Below are 20800 nucleotides of genomic sequence, written 5' to 3' on the forward strand. Positions count from 1 at the left end.
GTTGAGTTGCAATGTGGGTGTGCAACCATTGTCCCCACTGCCTCATCATAGTCCCAAGTCTCACTTAAACATTTGAATTATGTGGATTCTAATCCTTAAACATTTCCATTTAAGAATTTAATTCAGTAAGTTTTTACATCTAAAAATATAAAAATAAAAATATAAATTGTCTCGTTGTAACAGAGACAATGAGACCTGTAAAACCTGAAATATTTACTGTCTGGCCTTTTACAGCAAAAGACCCATGCTCTGGGGTCAGACATCTTCAGCTTAAGCCCCAGCTCTTCACCTGTGTAGCTGTATGATGTTGGTAAGTTATTTAAAGTTTTAGTTCCTCAACATCCTCATCTGCAAAATGAGAATGGTGGTTACTAATAATCACTGTCTCCAGGCATCACTGTGAGAAATAAATGAGATAGTATTTACCAAGAGCTTAGAAAAACCAAGTCTCGCAGGTCCTTGAATAACATCGTTTTGCTCAATGTCGTTTTGTTATAATGTTGATGAGATAGGCAGGAACTTAATTCTTGCTTTTATCAATTAATTTATGGTAAAATTGATTGTGTTATACACCATTTTCTTTAAAATTGCAGAATCTATGGACGACATTAATGAGAACTTAGTGTATTAGTAAGTGTTTGATGAATGTTAGATATTATTGCCCCATTTTAAAGATCAGAAGCTTGAGGCTCAGAGAGATCAAATAACTTGGCCAAGGTCACTCAGAATTGAAACTGATGATGAAGCCTAAGCTCTTCCTACGACGGTACTCTGTCTTTGCTATTTTCTTAGGGATAGCAGGGTTGGCTGGCCAGTGCTGACAGGCAATCCACTATCAGTGAGAAATGGACACTGGTGGCTATAGTTGAAGGAAATCCAAGCACGGATCCACAGTAACGTTGTTGGGAAACCTTCCCTTCCTACCACATACCTCACTGCACCTCACCACCCCTCTTCTAAGCTTTCAGAGGGTTCTGCAAACTCTTCCATAACCTATTTTTGGCCCTTTATAACGTAGTTAACATGCTCAATTTATATTTTTTAGATGTAAAAATTTATTAAATTAAATTCTTAAATGGAAATGTTTAAGGATTAGAATCCACATAATTCAAATGTTTAAGTGAGACTTGGGACTATGATGAGGCAGTGGGGACGATGGTTGCACACCCATGTTCTGGAGCCAGACCACCTGCCTTCATGTACTGCTTCCCGGCTTGAGAAACAAGTGCCATCACACAAGTCACTTAATCTCCCCGAGCCTCAGTTTCACCATCTATAAAATGGTGATAATATACTTCACCATGTGAGGATTAAATGGGATCATAGATATAAGACACTTAGAAAAGTACTTGGCTACAGCAAATGCTCAAATCTCTTTATCATCATCACCACCACCATCATCTCAGTTGGTCAAAACAGTAGATGTTTTTCAAAGATCTTCTCTTTGTAGAGAACTACTAGTATATAGTCACAGCTTAGAACAACAAATTTTCTGCCTGACAATATAATTTCAAGAGTTACAGAATTTACTTCCAAAAAGTTGTGGATGAACTGGAGGGGAACTTATATAGCTAGCACCTTCTATTGCTTTAAGATACTGCACATGTGCAATGCGTGATAATAATGAAGCATTCTTTAATTAAGGCTTATACGAAAAGTAAATACCATGTCCTTTTGATATTTGTCCAATTCTATATTATATAAATACTACTTGTTATACCCACACTGATGTTTATTTCCTACCCATTGAATATAGTAGGTCCTAAATACTTTTTATTAACTATAAGATATTAAAATTACCAATGGGGGTTTAAGAAAGAAACCTGGGCATAATATTCTCAGAAAAATTTTATGTGCCAGCATTTGAATATATGAACTGGCAGTTTCATGTATGATTCTTTTTATTATAAAAATACTTTTTAATTTGCAAAGGCATTTCTTTACATAGGAAATTCTCCATGTCATTTAGAATGATTCAAGTTATCTATCTATCTATCATCTATCTATCTATCTATCTATTTATCTATCTATATCTTTCCAGTATATACTTTGCCTCTGTATATACCCACAATACTATGCAAAAGTATCAGTCCTATTTTTTTGATGGAGAAACTGAGAAAAAGGTGAACATGTGCTTGGTCGAAAACACAACTAGATAATAGTAAAGTTGGGATTATAATTTAATAAAGAAGCTTCATCTTTGGGGTGATAGTCTCTAGTTTAACTTATATTTGGCAGTAGAGTCTGCTTATATTCAAAACAAAACAAAACTCTGACAGTCCATATACAGTAGAGATCTGCTTATAAATAGCTTTTGAAAAATTCTAAAATTTTGTATGTAAAGGGTATTTTTCATTTGTCTGATTTCTTGAGTTTATGCCAAAACAGACTTGGAAAGTGAGCTTTCCCCAAGATAACCTTTCATTTTCTATGATGTGTAAATGCTCTTCTTCCCAACTGCAAACTGTACTGGTAGTTAGCAAGTAGTACTATAGTATTAGTATGTCTATTATTACTATGCCATGTTATACATAAGTACATACTCTACAGGATATGTTCTTTTATTACCTTCTGGTGGTGTCAAATAGTAGTATACAAGAGTATCACAGGTCTCTTTGTAAGAAAAATGACAAATTGCCTGTCCTCAAACAAAGGCTCTGAAATAGAATGACATAATCAAATATTGGCTTCAGTTTTAGGTGTGACCTTCAGATTTGAGTTGGTTAATATTAGTCATTTCAGTTGTGACTGTACAACAATATCTGCTACCATAGAAAAAACAGATCCTATTTAATGTGATGTCCTTGTATTTCATTGACGAGTACACCTCAGGGCAATAGTTACAGTGAAAGAGCATTTGGTCAGGAATACTCTCAACATTGACTAACTCATGGGTTACTTTCTTCTATGAATGTTTAAGTTGAATGTGGGGTATTTTTGAAGTTAAAAATATTTTCAAATAGCCCAATAATATTTCATGACAATATGACTATAATAGGCTCTTTATGAGAAAAAATGTAAAAGGAAACTTACTCTCCAGTGGGAGACAAAGGCAATATGCATTAAAATGCAACTTGAAACGAATCCAGGAAGTACATTTGCTTATTATTCATTAAATGTTTAAGTATTGTTCTCCCTTTTTCTAGCTTTCCAGCTTTGTTCCCTGGTGCTATTTGAACTTAAAAAAAAAATTTTTTTAGATATACATATAATGAAAAACAAATAGGTAGGTCCTTCTAGCAACAGGATGGCTAAGGTTAAATCTAATACTCAATAACTTAATTCTTTAATATAAAAACATGGAAAAGAATGGAAGACTATGAATTCATTGGTCTGAGAAGAAACCTGTGATGGGTATTTGTGAATATGTTGGCACGTTTTATCAGCGTCCTTTGTTTTTCAGTCTTTTCTAAAAAGGACTCTATTAGAAGTGGGGCCATCTGAGAGAGGTACCTTATTAACAAAAAAGTAAAACTCACCTTCTATTATGAAGTGATTTTAGATATTTGAGGCTATTTCCATTTCTACATTGCTTAATCTGTATCAGAAAATGAAAGCACTATGGTTTATCTTATTAGCTATGATCGAAGCTTTTCAAAGGCAGGGACTCTTATTTTGGTATCCCCTGTGGCTAGCACTGAAGGCAAGAATGTGTTAATAATGGAATGAATGAATGAAAGAACCAATGAATGCGCATTGTCTTTTATAAAAAAACATGGTAGGACCCAATTATAAAAATAATTTTATCATCATTTTAACTACCAGTAAATTGCTTTGAAAAATTTTTTTCATGGATCTATTTATATGTAACTTGTGTGGTTTACCTGCATCTAGAACTGTGTACAAATAGTCATTCTAAGTCTTGTCCAGCAGTGTGTCTGTATGACCAAAAGGGGCCCATTAAAGAATGGGTAGGCCAGGTCAGTACGGGAGCTGGCGTTCCTCACATAGGGCTCAGACCCGGCAGTGTCAGAGGAAAGCCACACCAACCACTGAGGGACTACACTGAATGCAGGCCCTGGTCAGGCAGCTGTAGAACACCATGACTCTTTTGCCTTCATCCACATGCTTAGCTTCTGCTACACTGTCTCGGTGTTTGGTAGTGACTTCATGCCACAAGGAAAGAGGCACAATGACCAAAGGCATCTTCCAAACGCCATTTTACGTGCAGGCATTTCTGGAAGCTGTGCACACTCACTGGTATTGGAAGGGATCCTTTCTCCCTGGTATTTCTCTCCTCCTGGGCAGTTAGCTCTCTGCCAGCAGTGGTGGGTCCTGATGAGTTGGAAAGGAGATCACAAATTAATCTGATACTAACAATGTAATAGCGAAGTTCACAGATATCTATCTATGAAATCCAAGGTTCTCGATGCAATAAAGTCACTCATTTATCTGTTGTTCCACTTTCTATGGGAGTGTGCCACCCAGGGGAGCAACCTCGTGTGCAGAGTGGAAAAGATGGGGAAGATGCACACCTTTCAGTGGGCAGAAAGCTTTACTGCTCGTCATCCTTCCTCCTCATTCGTCTCCTCCACCTTATTTATTTTTTTCTTTCTCTTTCTCATCTTAAATTCTCATTTAGTATCCCTGGTTTGTGTGTGTGTGTGTGTGTGTGTGTGTGTGTGTGTGTGTGTGTGTTAGTGTAATGACCTTGGTTAATAAGTACCCAGAGTAATGCATAGGAATAGAGCAATGCTACTGTCTGATTAGCCGTTTGCTTTAATCATTGTTTAAATAAAACACACACTGCAGTTTTTAACAGGCATTCACCATTTGAACAAAATGTAGTAGTAATAGAGTTTAAAACTAGGAATGGGAAAAGAGTTTGTCAACTACAAATTACTTCAATGCTAAATTCATAATTTTTTTGAGGTAGAATTTGCAGATATTTGGAAAAGACAAAGTTCTATTTATTTTAAAAAGGAGAAGAAAGAGAGGGAGGAGGAAGGAGAACCAGTTTTCCCAGTCTCTATAAATTAATTAGACAGTTAAAGTTAGTTGAAAATTTACATAAAAGTTACATAGAAAGCACAACTAGATGAATGGAAGAAGCTCATGAAATGTAGACTAAACGTTTCAGAAGGGAAAGGAACAGAAAATGGATATCCAGAGTCCTGCCGAACCCAGAGCATTTAGAATGAAATGTTCAAGCGCCAGAAAGCTTATGAGCTCCCAGGGATATTAACTCCTGGGACTAGGGTTGGAGTACGATTGTTCACGCCTTATGTACTCTGTCCTTTCATTGTGTGCATTTGAGCTAATATTTCAGTTGAAAAACTAACATACCAGTAAAAATGTCCCTGATTTGAGCTAGTCATTTATTCCCAGTCTCACAGAGAAATACTGGATATTCTTTGAGTTAATAAAGTGTGAAATGACTTTAATGCTTCAAGGGAAATACAATATACCACGCCAGTCTCACAAAATGTTTTTTTAGAAAGCACGGTTTATCTTATCCCACCTGCATCAGAAAATTTAATTGGCTTAGTTATTTCCTCTTTCTCCAAATCCCCTTTATGGCAAAGAGAAAATGAGGACCTACAGCAGCAAACAGAGTTTATCCCTCATAAGCCTGTCCTCATGAAACCAAGCGGGGGCGGACTGGGTCACAGTGTGTTCTCATAGGTCCTGAAGCCAGAGTCTGAGTTGATTTAACTCTAATTTATTTGGGATTAGGACACCCAACTGTGAATACCATGTTCAAATGTTGAGAATCTAATTCACATGAAGAATCCTGCAGCTCTGAGTTATATTCGTTGGGCTGTTATCTCCAAACCCATCAGAGAGCAGCCGGTCAGGCGCAGACCTTGGAGCTGACGATACTAGGAGAGGCAGTTCACACAGCCCGGTAGTTCCTGCTCGCTTTGATTCTGCAAGTGAAGGTTAGGTGGGCTACCCACGTGACACTGTCCACAATAAAAGAGAACTAGGATAGCTGTTTTAGAAAAACTGTTTGGAAACGTTACTGTGGCTAATCTAGATCCGTTTCCCTGAAACAGAACAGAATTTATTTTCATGCAATAAATAAATAAATAAATATACTGACTGTAGCTCCTAATTCACAGCCACATCCCGGGTGGTGTGTCCTCTCTCTTCCCCTCTGCTGCCACACAGATACGCATACATATCACACACAGACTTTTTTCTTTCTAGTCTAAAACGCGACCGACCTCTGCTGTTCCTTTGCTGGGGATTTCATTAAGCATGTTTACATCAAAATGCGTCCTGATCCCAGCCACTGCCTCCCTGCTGTATCCTAGTGACAAGAGCTGAGACAGCTCTTGGTTCCCCGACCGCTTCAGCTTTGTCTCACCTGTTTGTTGGGAAACCACCAAAGCCAACACTGCATAGAAAAATAATGAACACTGGATGTCAACATGTGCCATGTGCTTAACTGGCTGACACACATCTTCACTGGGACTTAGTGGGATTGAAAAGTACCTCCTTAAAAATAATCCTAGCCCTTACCATCACCACATGCAAAAACTGACTCACAGACTTAAATGAAAGAGCTAAAATTATAGAATTCTTAGAAGAAAATATAGAAGAAAAGCTTCATGATATTGGATTTGGCTTTGATTTCTTGGATATGACACCCAAAGCACAGGCAACAAAAGAAAAAAAAAATAAAATAGATAAACTGGGCTACATCAAACGAAAAACTTTTGTGAATCAAAGGACACTATCAGCAGAGTGAAAGGCAACCCTTACTAAGGAATTAATATTCAGAATACATCAGGACCTCCTACAATGCAACAACAACAAAACAAATCAGCCAATTTAAAAATGGGCAAAGGGCTGAACAGGCATTTCTCCAAAGATGATACCCAAAAAGCCAACTGGCAAATGAAAATATGCTCAACATCACTAATCATTTGGGAAACACAAATCAAACCACAACGACATACCACTTCACACGCATTAAGATGGCTACTATTTAAAAAACAACAAACAAAAATCCCCAAAATAACAAGCGCTGGCAAGGGTGTGGAGAAATTGGAACAACTGTGCATTGCTTGTGGGAATGTAAAACGGTGCAGCTGCTATGGCAAACAGTACAGTGGTTCCTTAAGAACTTAAACATAGAATTACCATATGATCCACCAGTGCCACCACAAGGTGTATACCCAGAAGAATTGAAAGTAGGGATTCAAACATATATTTGTACACCCATGATAAAAGCATTATTAACTACATAGCCAAAAGGTGGAAGTAACTCAAATGTCTATCAGTGCATTAATGGCCCTATCCAGTTTGGCTCAGTGGGTAGAGCATTGGCCTATGGACTCAAGAGTCCTGGGTTCGATTCCAGTCAAGGGCATATGCCCAGGTTGCGGGCTCAATCCCCAGTGTGGGGTGTGCAGGAGGCAGCCAATCAATGATTCTTTCTCATCATTGATGTTTCTGTCTCTCTCTCTCCCCCCTTCCTTTCTGAAATAAATAAAAATATATTTTTAAAAATGCATTAATGGATAAACAGAAGGTGGTATATAAACAATTAAATGTTATTCTCTCTTAAAAGAGAAGAAAATTCTGACACATGCTACAACATGGATGAACCATGAAAACATTATGCTAAGTGAAATAAGGCAGACCCCAAAGGACAAATGTATAATTCTACTTAAATGAGAAACCTAGAATAGTCAGTCATAGAGACAAGGAGTAGAAAGATGGTTGCCATTGGGAAGATGAGAAGTTTCCATTTGGGAAGATGAAAAAGTTCTGGAGATGGATGGTGGTATTTACACAACAATGTGAATGTATTTAATGCCACAGAACTGTACATCTAAAAATGGTTAAAATGGTTAAAATACGTATTTTACCACAATAAAAAGAGAGTCATGGAAAACCAGCAAAAATTATCTATAATAATAAAAGCATAATATGCTAATTAGACTGGACGACCTTCAGGACGAAGCCAGGGCTGCGAGGAAAGCCCGGGTCTTGGGTGCCAGAGGGAAGCCGGTACTGGCAACCGGGGGAAGGAAGGCCTACTCTCGCACGAATATCGTGCACTGGGCCTCTAGTATGAAATTTTAAAAAAAATGCAGATTTTTACAAGATGGGAAAATCAATTAGAAAAATGTTATAGGTTATACAGCTTGTTCTTCATGTCTGCAATTCAAATCGCAAAGCAAGACAAATGGCCAATATATTAGCAAATGAGACTTTTTAACTGTGAAATATAGTCAAAAAGTGTCTGTGTTGTTCGAAGATTGAGATTACAGCCAGTTGGGAACTATTACAATTCCTTCATGCTTTTAGGTTTTGGAAGTTGTCCCAACATATGTAAATATATATTTTTTTAAAGCACAAAGCCAAACCGGTATTACAAAGTGGCAAAAAAAAAAAAAAATCTAAGTAGAGAGGAATCCAAAAAATATTTATGAAGTATGTACTCTATGTTAATATGCAAGGGACAATCTACCTCAGAGAGAAAGATTAGTTGGCAGCTGGCAGACTTTCTCACAAAGTTTGGCTTAGTCTCCCTGAAATTGCTCAGTATAGCTCAGTAGTTTAGTCACACAATTTTAACATTTCTGGTAGGTGTAGGTGGTGAAGGCTAGCTAAATATTCATGCAATTATTATTATTTTTTATTAGAGAGACAGAAGAGGGGGGAGGCGAGAGAGAGAGAATGGTTTGTTGTCCCACTTATCTATGCATTCATTGGTTGATTCTTCTATGTGCCCTGACCAGGGATCAAACCTGCCACCTTGGTATTGGAACGACACTGTAACCAACTGAACTATTTGGCCAGGGCTCACAAGCTTATTTACCCTTTAAACATGTTTGGTGTGTTTCAAATGCAGACTTTTAGTGAATGTGTGCTGGGGTGATGGGGCGGGGAGCGGGCGGGCCATAGGGATGAAGATTAGACAGAACCATAGGCTCTATCACCTTTAAAATTCTGGTCATGATTCTACAAGCCTTTCTGTGAAGCCCACTGGCCATTCCTTTGCTTTGGGGTTCTCATCCTTTGGTAGTTTATCTGTTATTTATGAATTACAGATGTCAGAGCTAGAGGAAACCTTAGAGGCCATACTGAAAAATTTTCCTAGGGGAACTTTCTCTCCTAAACTGATGTGCGTCCATTGCCCGAGAAGTGACAAAACACATTACGGTGTTCACCGTTAAGTTTAGACATCTAGATAATGAATGGCTTTAATTGCACGCATATCTGTTTAATAGTAACCCCTTCAGATACTCTTTAGATAGAGACAAATTGAGTCTTTCATTTAAAACAAGAAACAGGCCTTGAGAATGTAAGTGACCTACCCAAGGGTAAGTATTTTTAAGTTGGCTGTTTGGACTCCCCAACTGAATTAAGCTTCTCACAAACAATAAAAAGATGTTCTTTTGTTCCCCTGAAGCACAAAGTATAGAAATGAACAAAAGTGGTGATAATACCCACTGAATAAATGCAAGCCTCGCATATGCTTTTCCCTATAAACAGATCTGAGAGATTGATGCTGACGTACAATGTCAATCAAATGACACTGTCTTCTACTTTAGAGTCCTGATATTGGTTAAGGCTGGGGTGTGCCAGGGGAGGGAACAGGCTTTTGTTTCCTGAACTTCTGTAGAAATTATTTATGATTTTAAACCTTAAAATGATAGATCTCAATCATTACATGTGTGCAGTGAAATGAACAGTCATATGTAGTGGGAGGACATGTGTAATAGGTAATGGGCTGCTCATCTCTGGAGGACGGTTAGAATATATCAAGAGCTTTACAGTGTTCATTCTCATTAGCCCAATGATTCCATTTAGGGAAATTTACTCCAAGAAAATCATCAGAGACACAAGTAAAATGCATAGTCAAATTGGTTCATTACAGTGGTATTTGTAACATAATGTAATGAATGTAATAGTATATATTTATATGTGATATAGCAAACATAATGTATGAAAATGGCTAAATTATGGCATAGTTGTAGACTAGAATATTAATTTCGTGTTCTCAACTATGTTTACCTTGTAAAATCACATTTTAGAATATATATGAAATAGTTAAAAAAAACAAACAAAAAAGGAATAAATTTACCATAATGTTAATTGTGGTTTCTTTGGAATGTGGGATTTTAAGTAATTTTATATTTTTTCTTTATTTTCCAGGTTTCCTTTAATAAATTTGCTTTTATAAAAAGAAAAAAATTATAATTAAAAAAATTTGGCTCTCCAAGTCCCTGAATTCAGTCCAGATCCCAGCCTAGAGGATACGAGAAAGGACTTTGGGTTGCGTTGGGGGTGTGAGGAGTTGCTGGGCACATAAGTGTCACCAGGACTCCTCCCTGACATACAAGGATCTATGGCCTCTACCTTCCAGCTCTATGTGAGGGCTGTGGCTGCGACTGGGGAGGGCTGGCCGTGCAAGGCTCCAGGTGAAGATGATACCAGTTACCTCTTTCTTTTGTTTCCCATCCCTGCCGTAGCGTACATAAAATTATCACCCACAGAATAATAATGCCTCCTATCTGTAGTGAATTATATAGTTGTGGAAGTGTATTTCCATATGTTGTAATTGGATTGCCATGAATTAGCGGTTCTGATAGTTACTTTGACATCATCCAACAGGTGAGGTAACAAATGAGAAAAGGCATGAGAATTATTCAAGAAAATACAGTCGTCTTCCGTAGCTTGTACCAAGGCCCTTCCTTGTGTCCAACCCTTTCAGAAGACAATGCCGATTGACATACACTTGATCTCTATTTGTGGGTGTAAAAGACAAATTATAAGCAATACATAATTGTTCCTCATCTCTCTCCTAAGATGCTCACACATGCATACAGCAGCAGTAGTTTTTTCCTCCTGGGCCACCAAGATGTAAACTAAACAGAGAAATAAGGATTTATATTGTGGGTTCAAAATAACTTACTGTGTATAGCCACTCGTGTTGCCACAAAACGACACACCAGGTGCACATTGTCTAAGCAGCAGATACCTCGTTGATAGGAATGAAAAAGTATGGTTTTCCTTAAAAAGAAAAGGATACCAGCAGGTGTACTCACCAAAAAACCACCGATTTGACTTGTCTGGTCCTTTACAGGATGTAGACCAAGAATTTATAGGGAAATTCGGGCAGCTTGCTTGGGATTTCGTAGTTCAATTTTTGGAGTGACCTTTGAAGCAAATCCTATGGATTAAAAAAAAAAATTGCTAGAAATGTTTTCTATTTCAATATAATTTTCATATATGCATTACAAATTTGGGGCCATTTTCTTTCAAAGGAAAATGGACTACCATTTCTCTATCATGTTAGCTACAAACCAAGAAATGCAACCCCTTTCCTTCTTCCTGTCCTTGAACGGGACCATAATAATAAGATGACCAATTTCTTCCATTTCTTGTATTTCCCCCTCTCCCTTCTTTAGAGCACTCATAACTTCAAGATGAACAATATATGTTTAGGAAGGAATATAGATATAGTCTATATTGTATAGACCCTTAATAAGTGAGGTGGTTCACCTTCCAGGGCTGCCCTTCCCCATTTGGCGGGCTCTGCTATTCATCACTCAAAGATCATCACACTCTATCCTGTGAATCCAGGGAGGATCTCAGAACCACTGAAACAACCACCACCATCACTGCCAACTGATGAGAGTTGCTGTGAGAGTGACTTGGTTTTCTGCCCTAACTGTGCAGTTGAGACGCTGCTGACAATGCTCTTTGCATGGAGAATCCCACAGGATTTGGGATCCTAAGATAAAAGACTTTAAAGTCATGATACAGAAAATATTCAAATTTAGGACACTTAAGTTCAAGAGAAGGGTATTTCGGGTGAGACATTAAAATATACCCTAAGCACAAAACTTTTACCTGTATTTTACATCTGGATACATAATCAGCCCAACTTTAAGAATGTTCCCTCCCAACAACTGAGAGCCCTCCTTGAGCTGCATAAGATTCAATATGGCACGGTGGCTGCACCACCAGACTGGGAACTAGAGGACTAGTTTTTTTTATGCTTTTTTTATCTTCCCAACTTTACTGACCAATATAATTGTATATAAATATAATTGTGTATCCATGTAGAACATGATGGTTTGATAGTTTTAATTTTAGCTCTGCCATGACTTTTCTGTGTTCTTAGGTAAATCATTTCACCTATTTGAGCCAAAGTTTGTTCCCTTAAAGAAAATAAGTTGGATGACCAGTAGTTTTCAAACTTGTTTTTAACTTTTGTTTTATTTTATTTCTTTAGAGATAGCACCCTTTCTTCCATCACACATGTGCCTAGATGCAGGACCAAAACCGAAAAGCAGGAGCTGGCTGAAGTGGAGGTGGAATGATATGGCAGGCCCCTCCAGCTCATCACCGATTCTGCTCCATCATCCACGGGAGCCATGAGGGGACCCCACAGGGCCTTTAGGACTACAGAGACCACAGTTTGAACCTGCCGATTAAATGGCCCCTGAAGACATTTGCAGCTCCAAAATGATTCTGCCTTGACTATCTTTATATTGCAATGACTGGCAAAGCATTCAGTGGGATTCATGCTTTGATGGAAACACATGCAATAAAACAGAAACAAGGAGCTGATTTTAATCCTTATTATCAATGATTTACTGGGGGGGAAACTACCACACCCTGAAATAAATCATAGAGTAACAGCTGTTAAGTTACTGCTGAAGTATATAACCTACACCCCCATCTGTATCCTGGATAACACCTAATGATCAGCATCACAGTGTCTGATAAGTCAAAATAAACGTGCGAATTACAAGCTGCTCCTGAAATTAATCTTACCCTGCTGAGGCAACAGAATAAAACTTAGACGCCTGCACTATTCATCTACTAGCTAAGTTACTTCAGACACATTTATTTAACTTTTCTGAGCCTCACTTTCCGCATCCATAACGTGGAGGTAATTCCTTGCAGAACTGTATGGAGAACAGAGAAAATATTTATAAAGCACCATTCCTGGAACATATTATTTGTGCAGAATTGTGAGTTGTCTCTCTTTGCATAATGGCAAAATGTCCTCCCTTAAAAAATAGTGTCATGGTAATGGACATGTACACTCCACGAATTGAAAGCAAATTACTAATATATAAACAAGACTATAGGTTTTACATAGTTTTGTATTATATCTTCATAAAGGAAAGGGGGTTATTGATGTGCCTCTGATGTCTATTCAAGAAACAGGAATTTTCCCCAAAATGAAACACGTAGGTTCAATTGTATGTTTCCAGACAACTCTAAACGTATTTCATAAAAATTTCAATGTTGTTTTGCCATAAAAATCTTCAAGCAAAACCCATGTGCCATTTGTCCTATGGCTTCACATTTTTCCTGTCACATTATTAGGTACCCCAAGGCACCCACTTTGAGAAGTCTAGCTCTAGTCCAAATTTTTGACTTTACTGTGGAGGAAACTTTTACCAAAGGTCGCATAACTCGGCATACTAATAGGAAATGGTCTCCGGACATGAATTGGGTTAATTCATTCACTTGCTCATTCTGTGAAACAGGTCTGGGTGTTGCTCGCTACATGATAGAGTCTTTATGAAGACCCAATGGGGAAAATTTTCTAGATTCCAGTAGAAGGAAAAGCTACTCTGAGCACAACACTTGGTTTATTTTTATTGGGGGAGAGGGGCATGTGAATCTTAAAGTTGATTATGCAAATGTTTGTTGGACTTAAGACACCTGTGCCATCACCTTAATATGTCTACCCTGATTTTTTACCTTCTCTACTTGTCATACCATATGTAGTTTTGAAAGCTGTTTCAAATCCATTTTTGGAATAAGGCAGGGTACAAATAAATACATAAAATTAATTAATGTATTTTTTCCCCAAAAGGTGCTCTAATTTAATATCAAGTTCCATGTTACGTTCTGCTTGCTTCTCAACTCTCAGTCATAAAACGAGGCTAAGAATAACCTTTTATCTCCCCCTCCACCACTAAGGAATGAGAATTCTGTTCCTTATAAGCAAATCCTTTCTTAAGAGAAACCAATTGTGCACACTCAGAGATACTGGTACATGGGCCTAAAGCTCCCAGGAGACCATGGGGCAAGGGTCATACCACAGAGTTCTAGTGTCACCAGAACCATCTGACCCTGGGCATGCCATGTGGCTGAAGCTGACATCAACACCTTGTGTTAGAACTGTTATAAGGGTAAAATATGAATTTACATTTGAAAGCATCTTGTAAACTGCCAACCATCAGTTTCTGCCTGGATACCAGCAGTAGCCTCCCAGCTGACTTTGTCCCATCTGCTCTTGCCCACTGAAATCAATGTGGCAGGCAAGGTGACTTTTTCAAAACACACAATTTGATCATATCACCTTCCTGTTCAAACCTCTAAACAATATTCCTACTGACGTAGGATTAAGTCCAATATTCTTAGTAGGTCCTATAAGGAAGACTTTGGCTCCTTTTGTCAACCTCATCTTGCACATGCTATTCCCAACTCTTCAAACCTTTGCTAGTCCCCATACTTACTCCCCCCGCACCCCCTCGCCTACCCAGCTCACACTCATCCTTAAACCTCAGAAGTCATCCCTGGAGTCCCTGAGACACGTTCCTGTAACGTCATGTAATCCCTCATAGCACTAGGTTGAATCAAATGAAATTGCCGTTTGAGGAAAGAAATGCTAGCCAATTGGCAATTTTATATGGTTTAACCTTACAATAATTGGTATAATAGTGATACCCCCCAGTCAATTGTACACTTTACTAGGCCAAAATCTATTCTGACTCACTACTATAAACCCTGTGTCCCACAGCCCTTCCTAGCACCCAGTAGGTGCTTAATTTTTAAGTTAATGTGCGATGTTATACTACCTTTTTAATGCTCAGCACATAACTTCTATATTGTCATTGGTAGTAAAAATGATGTTTTTATTCAAATGCTACTTCTAAGTGTCAAGGAATAAAATGAAGAAATAGAACAAAAAAAATTACTTTTTAAGATTTTCATTTCTGGCATTTCTAGAAAGCATGAATCCTCGTAAGTATAATACACACCATTAGGGATAAAATTAGCCCACTGGTGTGGTATCACTCATGAATTTTTAAAAACTCAAATGTTTCTCACTGAAGGGCAGAATGAAAACAACTCAGCAAGGGAACCAGATGGTTTGGATGTCTCTCTTTTTACAGCTTTTGCGTGCAATAGCAAGTCAGTCAGTGGGGAAAGGAAGCATCTAAAAGAGTGCTAGACTTGCAACAGGAGTTTTAAAGTCCACTTCCCTATGATATTCAAAAGGAATGCATCCTCACACTTACCCAATATGCCATAGTTAGCGTCCACCATGAAATGAACAGAACAAAGACCAAGTCTAAACCAAGCTGGGATGATAGATGTGGTAGGTTAGGCTTCTTCACAAGCTACGTACTTTAATGATATTAATAGTGTCAATAGCAGCTGACATTCAGTGAGTGCTTATTATGCACCACACACTGTGCTAAGCTTTTCTCGTACATCATCTTATCAAATCACTTCCACAGCCCCATGAAGCAAATTCTAGGGTTGTTTTCATTCTGGAGGCTGCTCATTGGCTAAGGCCCCTTAATTGTAAGTGATGAATCTGGGATTCAAACCTAGGAGTCCTGCCCTGACCGGTTTGGCTTAGTGGATAGACCGTCGGCCTGCGAACTCAAGGGTCCCGGGTTCGATTCCGGTCAAGGGCATGTACCTTGGTTGCGGGCATATACCCAGTGGGGAATGTGCAGGAAGCGGCTGATGTTTCTCTCTCATCAATGTTTCTAGCTCTCTATCCCTCTCCCTTCCCCTCTGTAAAAAATCAATAAAATATATTTTAAAAACAAACAAAACAAAAACAACAACAACAAAAACAACCTAGGAGTCCTGAGGCCAGACTCTGTGCTCTTAGCTATTCTGCTCTATGGAAGAATCCATTTGCTTCTGCACCCGTGTCTGGAAGGGTAGAAGTTGTGATGTAACAAAAATGGTGAGTTTTTATGAATTTATATTGCGGCTTTAGAGTTATTTATGACTCAAGGTCCACTGTCTAAGAATTTTTTTCAAGAGTCCCAGAATTCAACTTTAAGCAGTAAAAGATATTCTCAACCTGGGTTAGAAATATGGGAGTTCAACTTTTTGGTAGAAGAGTGGAGAATGTCGGAGACTCATAAACATAGATTCAGAAATCCCTGGTTATCCAAGTTGTTCCCCAGCTTCTTGCAAAACCTGTCCCACTTTGGAAAGCTTTTGAGAAAGCACAGAGACCCACAAAAGGGGTAAACAGAGCCTGCAATTTCACTTTCTACTGCTCAGTCAATAACTTCTAATCAGACTATTCTTTCTTGCTACATTTAAAAAAATTACCTACCTCTTTTTGTTGCAAGGAAAGGAACATACTAACATGCACACTATAGAAACAGAATTTTAAAAATAAATACAGGTTACTAATCCTTTACATATGATTCATAGGTGGTGGTTATTGAGCTATGGCTCCCCACCCCCTTCAGTCTTTGTGCATTAACATTTGACCCTTTTTATAATATGCACCTTGTACCAGTGAAACCTAAGGCACCAGCTAGTTACTCATTAAACTTGGGTGCCAAGGGCCGACTTGTACAAATTACACTGTTAACTGCCTGGCCTGGCCTGTGTGCAGAAGTGGAAAAAAAGCAATCATCATAGCTGTGAAATTCTGTCATATCGGCAGAATTGAACTACAAATTGCAGCAATTCATGCCTGACCTCTGATCTGTGAAGTTAGTCTAAAACCTTTGACCCTCAGCTTGGAATTGAGAAACAGCATTTACTTGTGCTGGAGAAGATGGCTAGCAAGGATTCTCTGCTGTGAATTGTTAACTCTGTGATTATTGGTCAATCCCATCCACCTCCCACAAGGAGTCAGCCAGAGCAAGACTACAAGGAAGATCTTGAGAGTGACTTGCCATAAAGTGGCATTTTGAACAAATCTAATAAAAGTAAAAAGTTTCCGGATGCAAAAAATCTTTAAACGAGTATGTAAAAATAATAAGAAAAGGGGGAATCTGAGATAATTTAAATTATTGGGCATTTATACTTAGTGATATATGCATTAAAAAATTCTCTCTATAAATTAAACAAAAATAGCATTTTAACTAAATACTTTTTAAAATTTTACCAAATGGTACCATCTCTTATATCTTTAAACAAATATATTAATTTCTGTTATAAAATACAACCCATATAAAGCCATCTTTGGGATAAAGCAATAATGGGAAACCAATTATACTTTTTCTCGAACTCAAATTTACCTTCTAATAATAAGCATTAGATGTAGGCTTTTGACAATAACAACATACATTTCTTATGTATACATTTTATTGCAACACTGATTTCTAATTTTATTCATAATAAGGAAGGTTTTTCTTTGGAGGATTAGCTTCCAATGCTATTAAAATTGCTCCATTTTCCAGTAGCAATCTGATTCTATTTTTCTTGTTTCTTCAAGTCAATATTAGAACAAATCTCAAATAGCACATAAAATATAACTAACGTACTCTTTATAATGAAAATGCAATTTATTTGTAGTCTTTAAAGCATATAATCTACACGTAACTAATTCCATTTCATAAACTTTACTATTGGTTTGAAAAAGTGATTGATACAAGCATCTTCTTACACCAGAACTTTTCTCAGAGAAAATGCCATTGTTGCTAACCTTTATGTAGTAATTATCATAATGCTGATTCCATTAACTTGTTTTATTTTCATTATCTCACATCTTAAAATCACAGATTTCTTTTACAGAGACAGACTCTGAAAAGATTATAGAAAACAAGTGTGAGCCTTATTGATAAATTCCTGCTTTCTATCTCACAGTTAAAATAGCAACAATTTATGAAATAATGACTTTGCAAAGACCTAGCTTTTAGTGTATTTAACTGTTGGATGAACTAATTTTTTTTTTTTTTTTTTTAGTTTGTAACAAAAATTTTGGTTTTGCTGCTAGAAAGTAAATGGTACAGTATTTGACATTCTCAGAAACTTCACTTTTTTTTTTGGCCTTGAATTAAAACAAACAAAACGGATCATTTGTTTATTCGACCTGATCTGAATTACTTTAACCAAACACAACCATCTCGTCCTCTCATACAATTTAAGCAAATAAGGCATTCCCCCTACCTTTCCAGTCCTGAAATCTGGATGCGGCAGGCTAATAGTAACAAAAGCTTTGCTTAAGCAACCTTCGCTCCTGATCCCAGGAACTGCCTGACTCTGCTAATACGGCACCCGGCTTTTCATTGGTCAGTGAGCTTTGGCCACTTAAATGCCTTGGGAGTCATTTGCTAAGGGCACCTGGAATGAGCTTGGAGTGGGTGGTACGGAAAGAAGGGAGGTGTTCAAACTGCCAGATACAAAGTGCTCAACAGCAGCCAGAAAACTTCATGGAAATGCTACTCTAAGAAAAGACCCCAGAAGACAGAGAAAGAAATTTAACTGAAATATTTTATTCAAACACAAACACTGACTTAAAGGAAACAAATGATATTTAAAATTCACCTTCCTAGAATAAGACAGGTGCCCACAACCTGTACCGTTTGGCGCAGACAAGAAAAACAGTAATTCCTACTTCCCCCGGGTTGTTGTGGGGATTGAATGAAAGAATTCGTGTGAAGCACTCAGAAAATTTCTTGGCATATAGAAAGTTCTCAAAAAATGTTACTATGGCTTCTTAGAAATGTTATAGTTTTAGCAAAGGTTGCTTTTCTTTTCTTATTATTTCTAGGGTAAGTGATCTGGATTGAGGATCCTTTATCTTTCCTCGTAATCATTACCAACAATCCCGTTTATGATAAGCCTGGAAGGAAAAAAGGATATAGGCAAAAATATGGCATAAACTCATTTTGTTTGATCAATTTGGAGCTGGAAATGGATTTACTGGTTTAAAAAAAAGTAGAGAAAAATAGAAGGGGGCGTAGAAAGAAAAAGAAGGGAGTGGTTAAGACAGGATTCATTGATAACAAAAACAGTCTGTACGTGACAACCGATCAGAAGGACTTGCGGAGTAGATGCACCCCTTGTCAGGCAGTTAGGAGATGGAACCTCATCTAGAGGCTGAGTCTGTGGGTCCAGGCAATAGGGGTTGGAGGGACAGGGGGACTCAGGAGGGCTCCTGAAATCCATGTGACATCTGGGTACAGACCATCTGAACCAGGAATAAAATGAGCTCCGTGGCATGTAAAGAGAGAAACCCATCTGTAACTTCCTAAAACAAAGATTCGAAGCGGTGGTCTCCAGTTTTCCCTTCGCAGTTATTCTGTAATTGTTAGCCTTACTAAATTCTATAAACCACGGCAATTTGAAGTAGCCTGGAGGGGAAGTAGAAAGGCCAGAGTGAATAAGAAAGTTTTAAATTTATTTACCTACCTCTATTTTTTTTAAAGAGACAGTTTTATTACTTCCAAATAATATAATCTAAAGCTATTGATAGTAACTAGAAAATGCCAGGAGGTTAGCACAGGGTCAAAATCCAGAACAAGTCTAAGACTATAAGTGTGTTAAATATTGTTTAAAACGAAATTGCTCGGTTCTGATGAAAGATATGGTCTTTGTAAGAAACCAGTTCTAAAGAATTCAGACAATATAGGAAAGTACACATAAAAGTAAAGGTCACTCTTCTTCCACTGCCACTGGCATTGACTCCTACTACATAGTCCTCAACGGAGGCAAATGCATAAAACTACACCCACGGCATCATAGCGGACATGTCTTCTGAGAGATCTGACTTACAACAGCTTAAGTCATCCCTAGAGGAGTGACCTTTTGTCTCAACAAGCCATCTTTTTTTTTTTAGAGTGGAGTGACAGCAGGCCAATCTGAGGCCTGGGGCTGTAGGAAAAAGAAAAAGAAAAAATACAGGTGGAAAATAGAAGCTTGAGACCAGATAAGCTCTATGGTAGATTTGAAAAAAAACAACAACAATACTCAGAACCTTCTGGGAGAGGAGGAAGTGCAGCCCTGGTGAATATATAATAGGAAAGCAGGAAACTGTTCTGTGGTCTATTTTAAGTAGAAGTAATAATTAGTAAGGTCACCTTTACATCCTACTAAGAGTAGCATTATATATATATTTTTAGTGTTTTAAAATACCTAGAGGCTAAGATAGAGTTGATGTAAAGATCAAGTGAATGTGTGTTTGTTTTCTAAATAACAGTATATACTTTTTCAGAAGTAGATTTTACACTATTTAGAATTTGAAAACCTTTGCTGAAATTGTTTATTGTATTAATGTATGACTACAGCATAAGAGGAAGAGTCTGTACACACACACACACACACACACACACACACACACACACACACTGAAGTACCAGTCTTCATCTGAAAAGGTGTCCAAGATTGGCACTAAAGCCATGTAACTGTGCTGATGGTGTCAGCAATAATGGTTGACCATGAAACTAACCAACCACACCAGGAAAGTAAGCTCAGCGACAGGCACTGTTTTCTTATATTTGGATTTAATCTCGTTCACAGCATTTGATATTCTAGGATAATTATTGAATTTCTACCCTGTGCCATTTCCTATTTTAGGCGCCCAGGATGGCAACATTTACTAATAGTAATAATAAAAAATCCCTGCTCTCTGGAGTTTTATTCCAGTTGGGAGTCAGAAAATAAATAAACTCATAAAACACCAATAATGTCAAGGTAGTCAATGCGGCTATATGCATTGTTTACATCCCTTTACCTGCCCACTTCCATCACTGCTTTAGACCAAAAGCCTGTCTCTGCTTTTATAAACCGGTATATCATTTCATAAACCTGTATGGTTAAAGCCACCGTAGTCTATTAATTTGTTAAATACCCCATCAATGTGAGTATCAGC

At 37.8% G+C, this 20800-nt stretch overlaps 1 protein-coding gene across 7 annotated transcripts in view; it reads right to left on the reverse strand.

The window, feature by feature from the left end:
* RBM47 (RNA binding motif protein 47) overlaps window positions 1–20800 on the reverse strand; it is a 156758-nt gene that overhangs the window by 22998 nt on the left and 112960 nt on the right. For 5 of the 7 annotated variants that reach the window (XM_015561034.1, XM_015561033.1, XM_006759313.2 and 2 more), the window contains one exon: window positions 11013–11137. The exons of 1 other annotated variant lie outside the window; for it this stretch is intronic. The gene's annotated coding sequence lies outside the window, so the exon portion shown is untranslated. Of the gene's footprint in view, window positions 1–11012; window positions 11138–18096; window positions 18185–20800 lie in introns of those variants that run through there. One more of the 7 variants, XM_006759312.2, reaches the window with a different exon arrangement.

The sequence above is a fragment of the Myotis davidii genome, unplaced genomic scaffold, assembly GCF_000327345.1.
Source record: "Myotis davidii unplaced genomic scaffold, ASM32734v1 scaffold235, whole genome shotgun sequence".
In the NCBI taxonomy this organism is placed as follows: Eukaryota; Metazoa; Chordata; class Mammalia; order Chiroptera; family Vespertilionidae; genus Myotis; species Myotis davidii.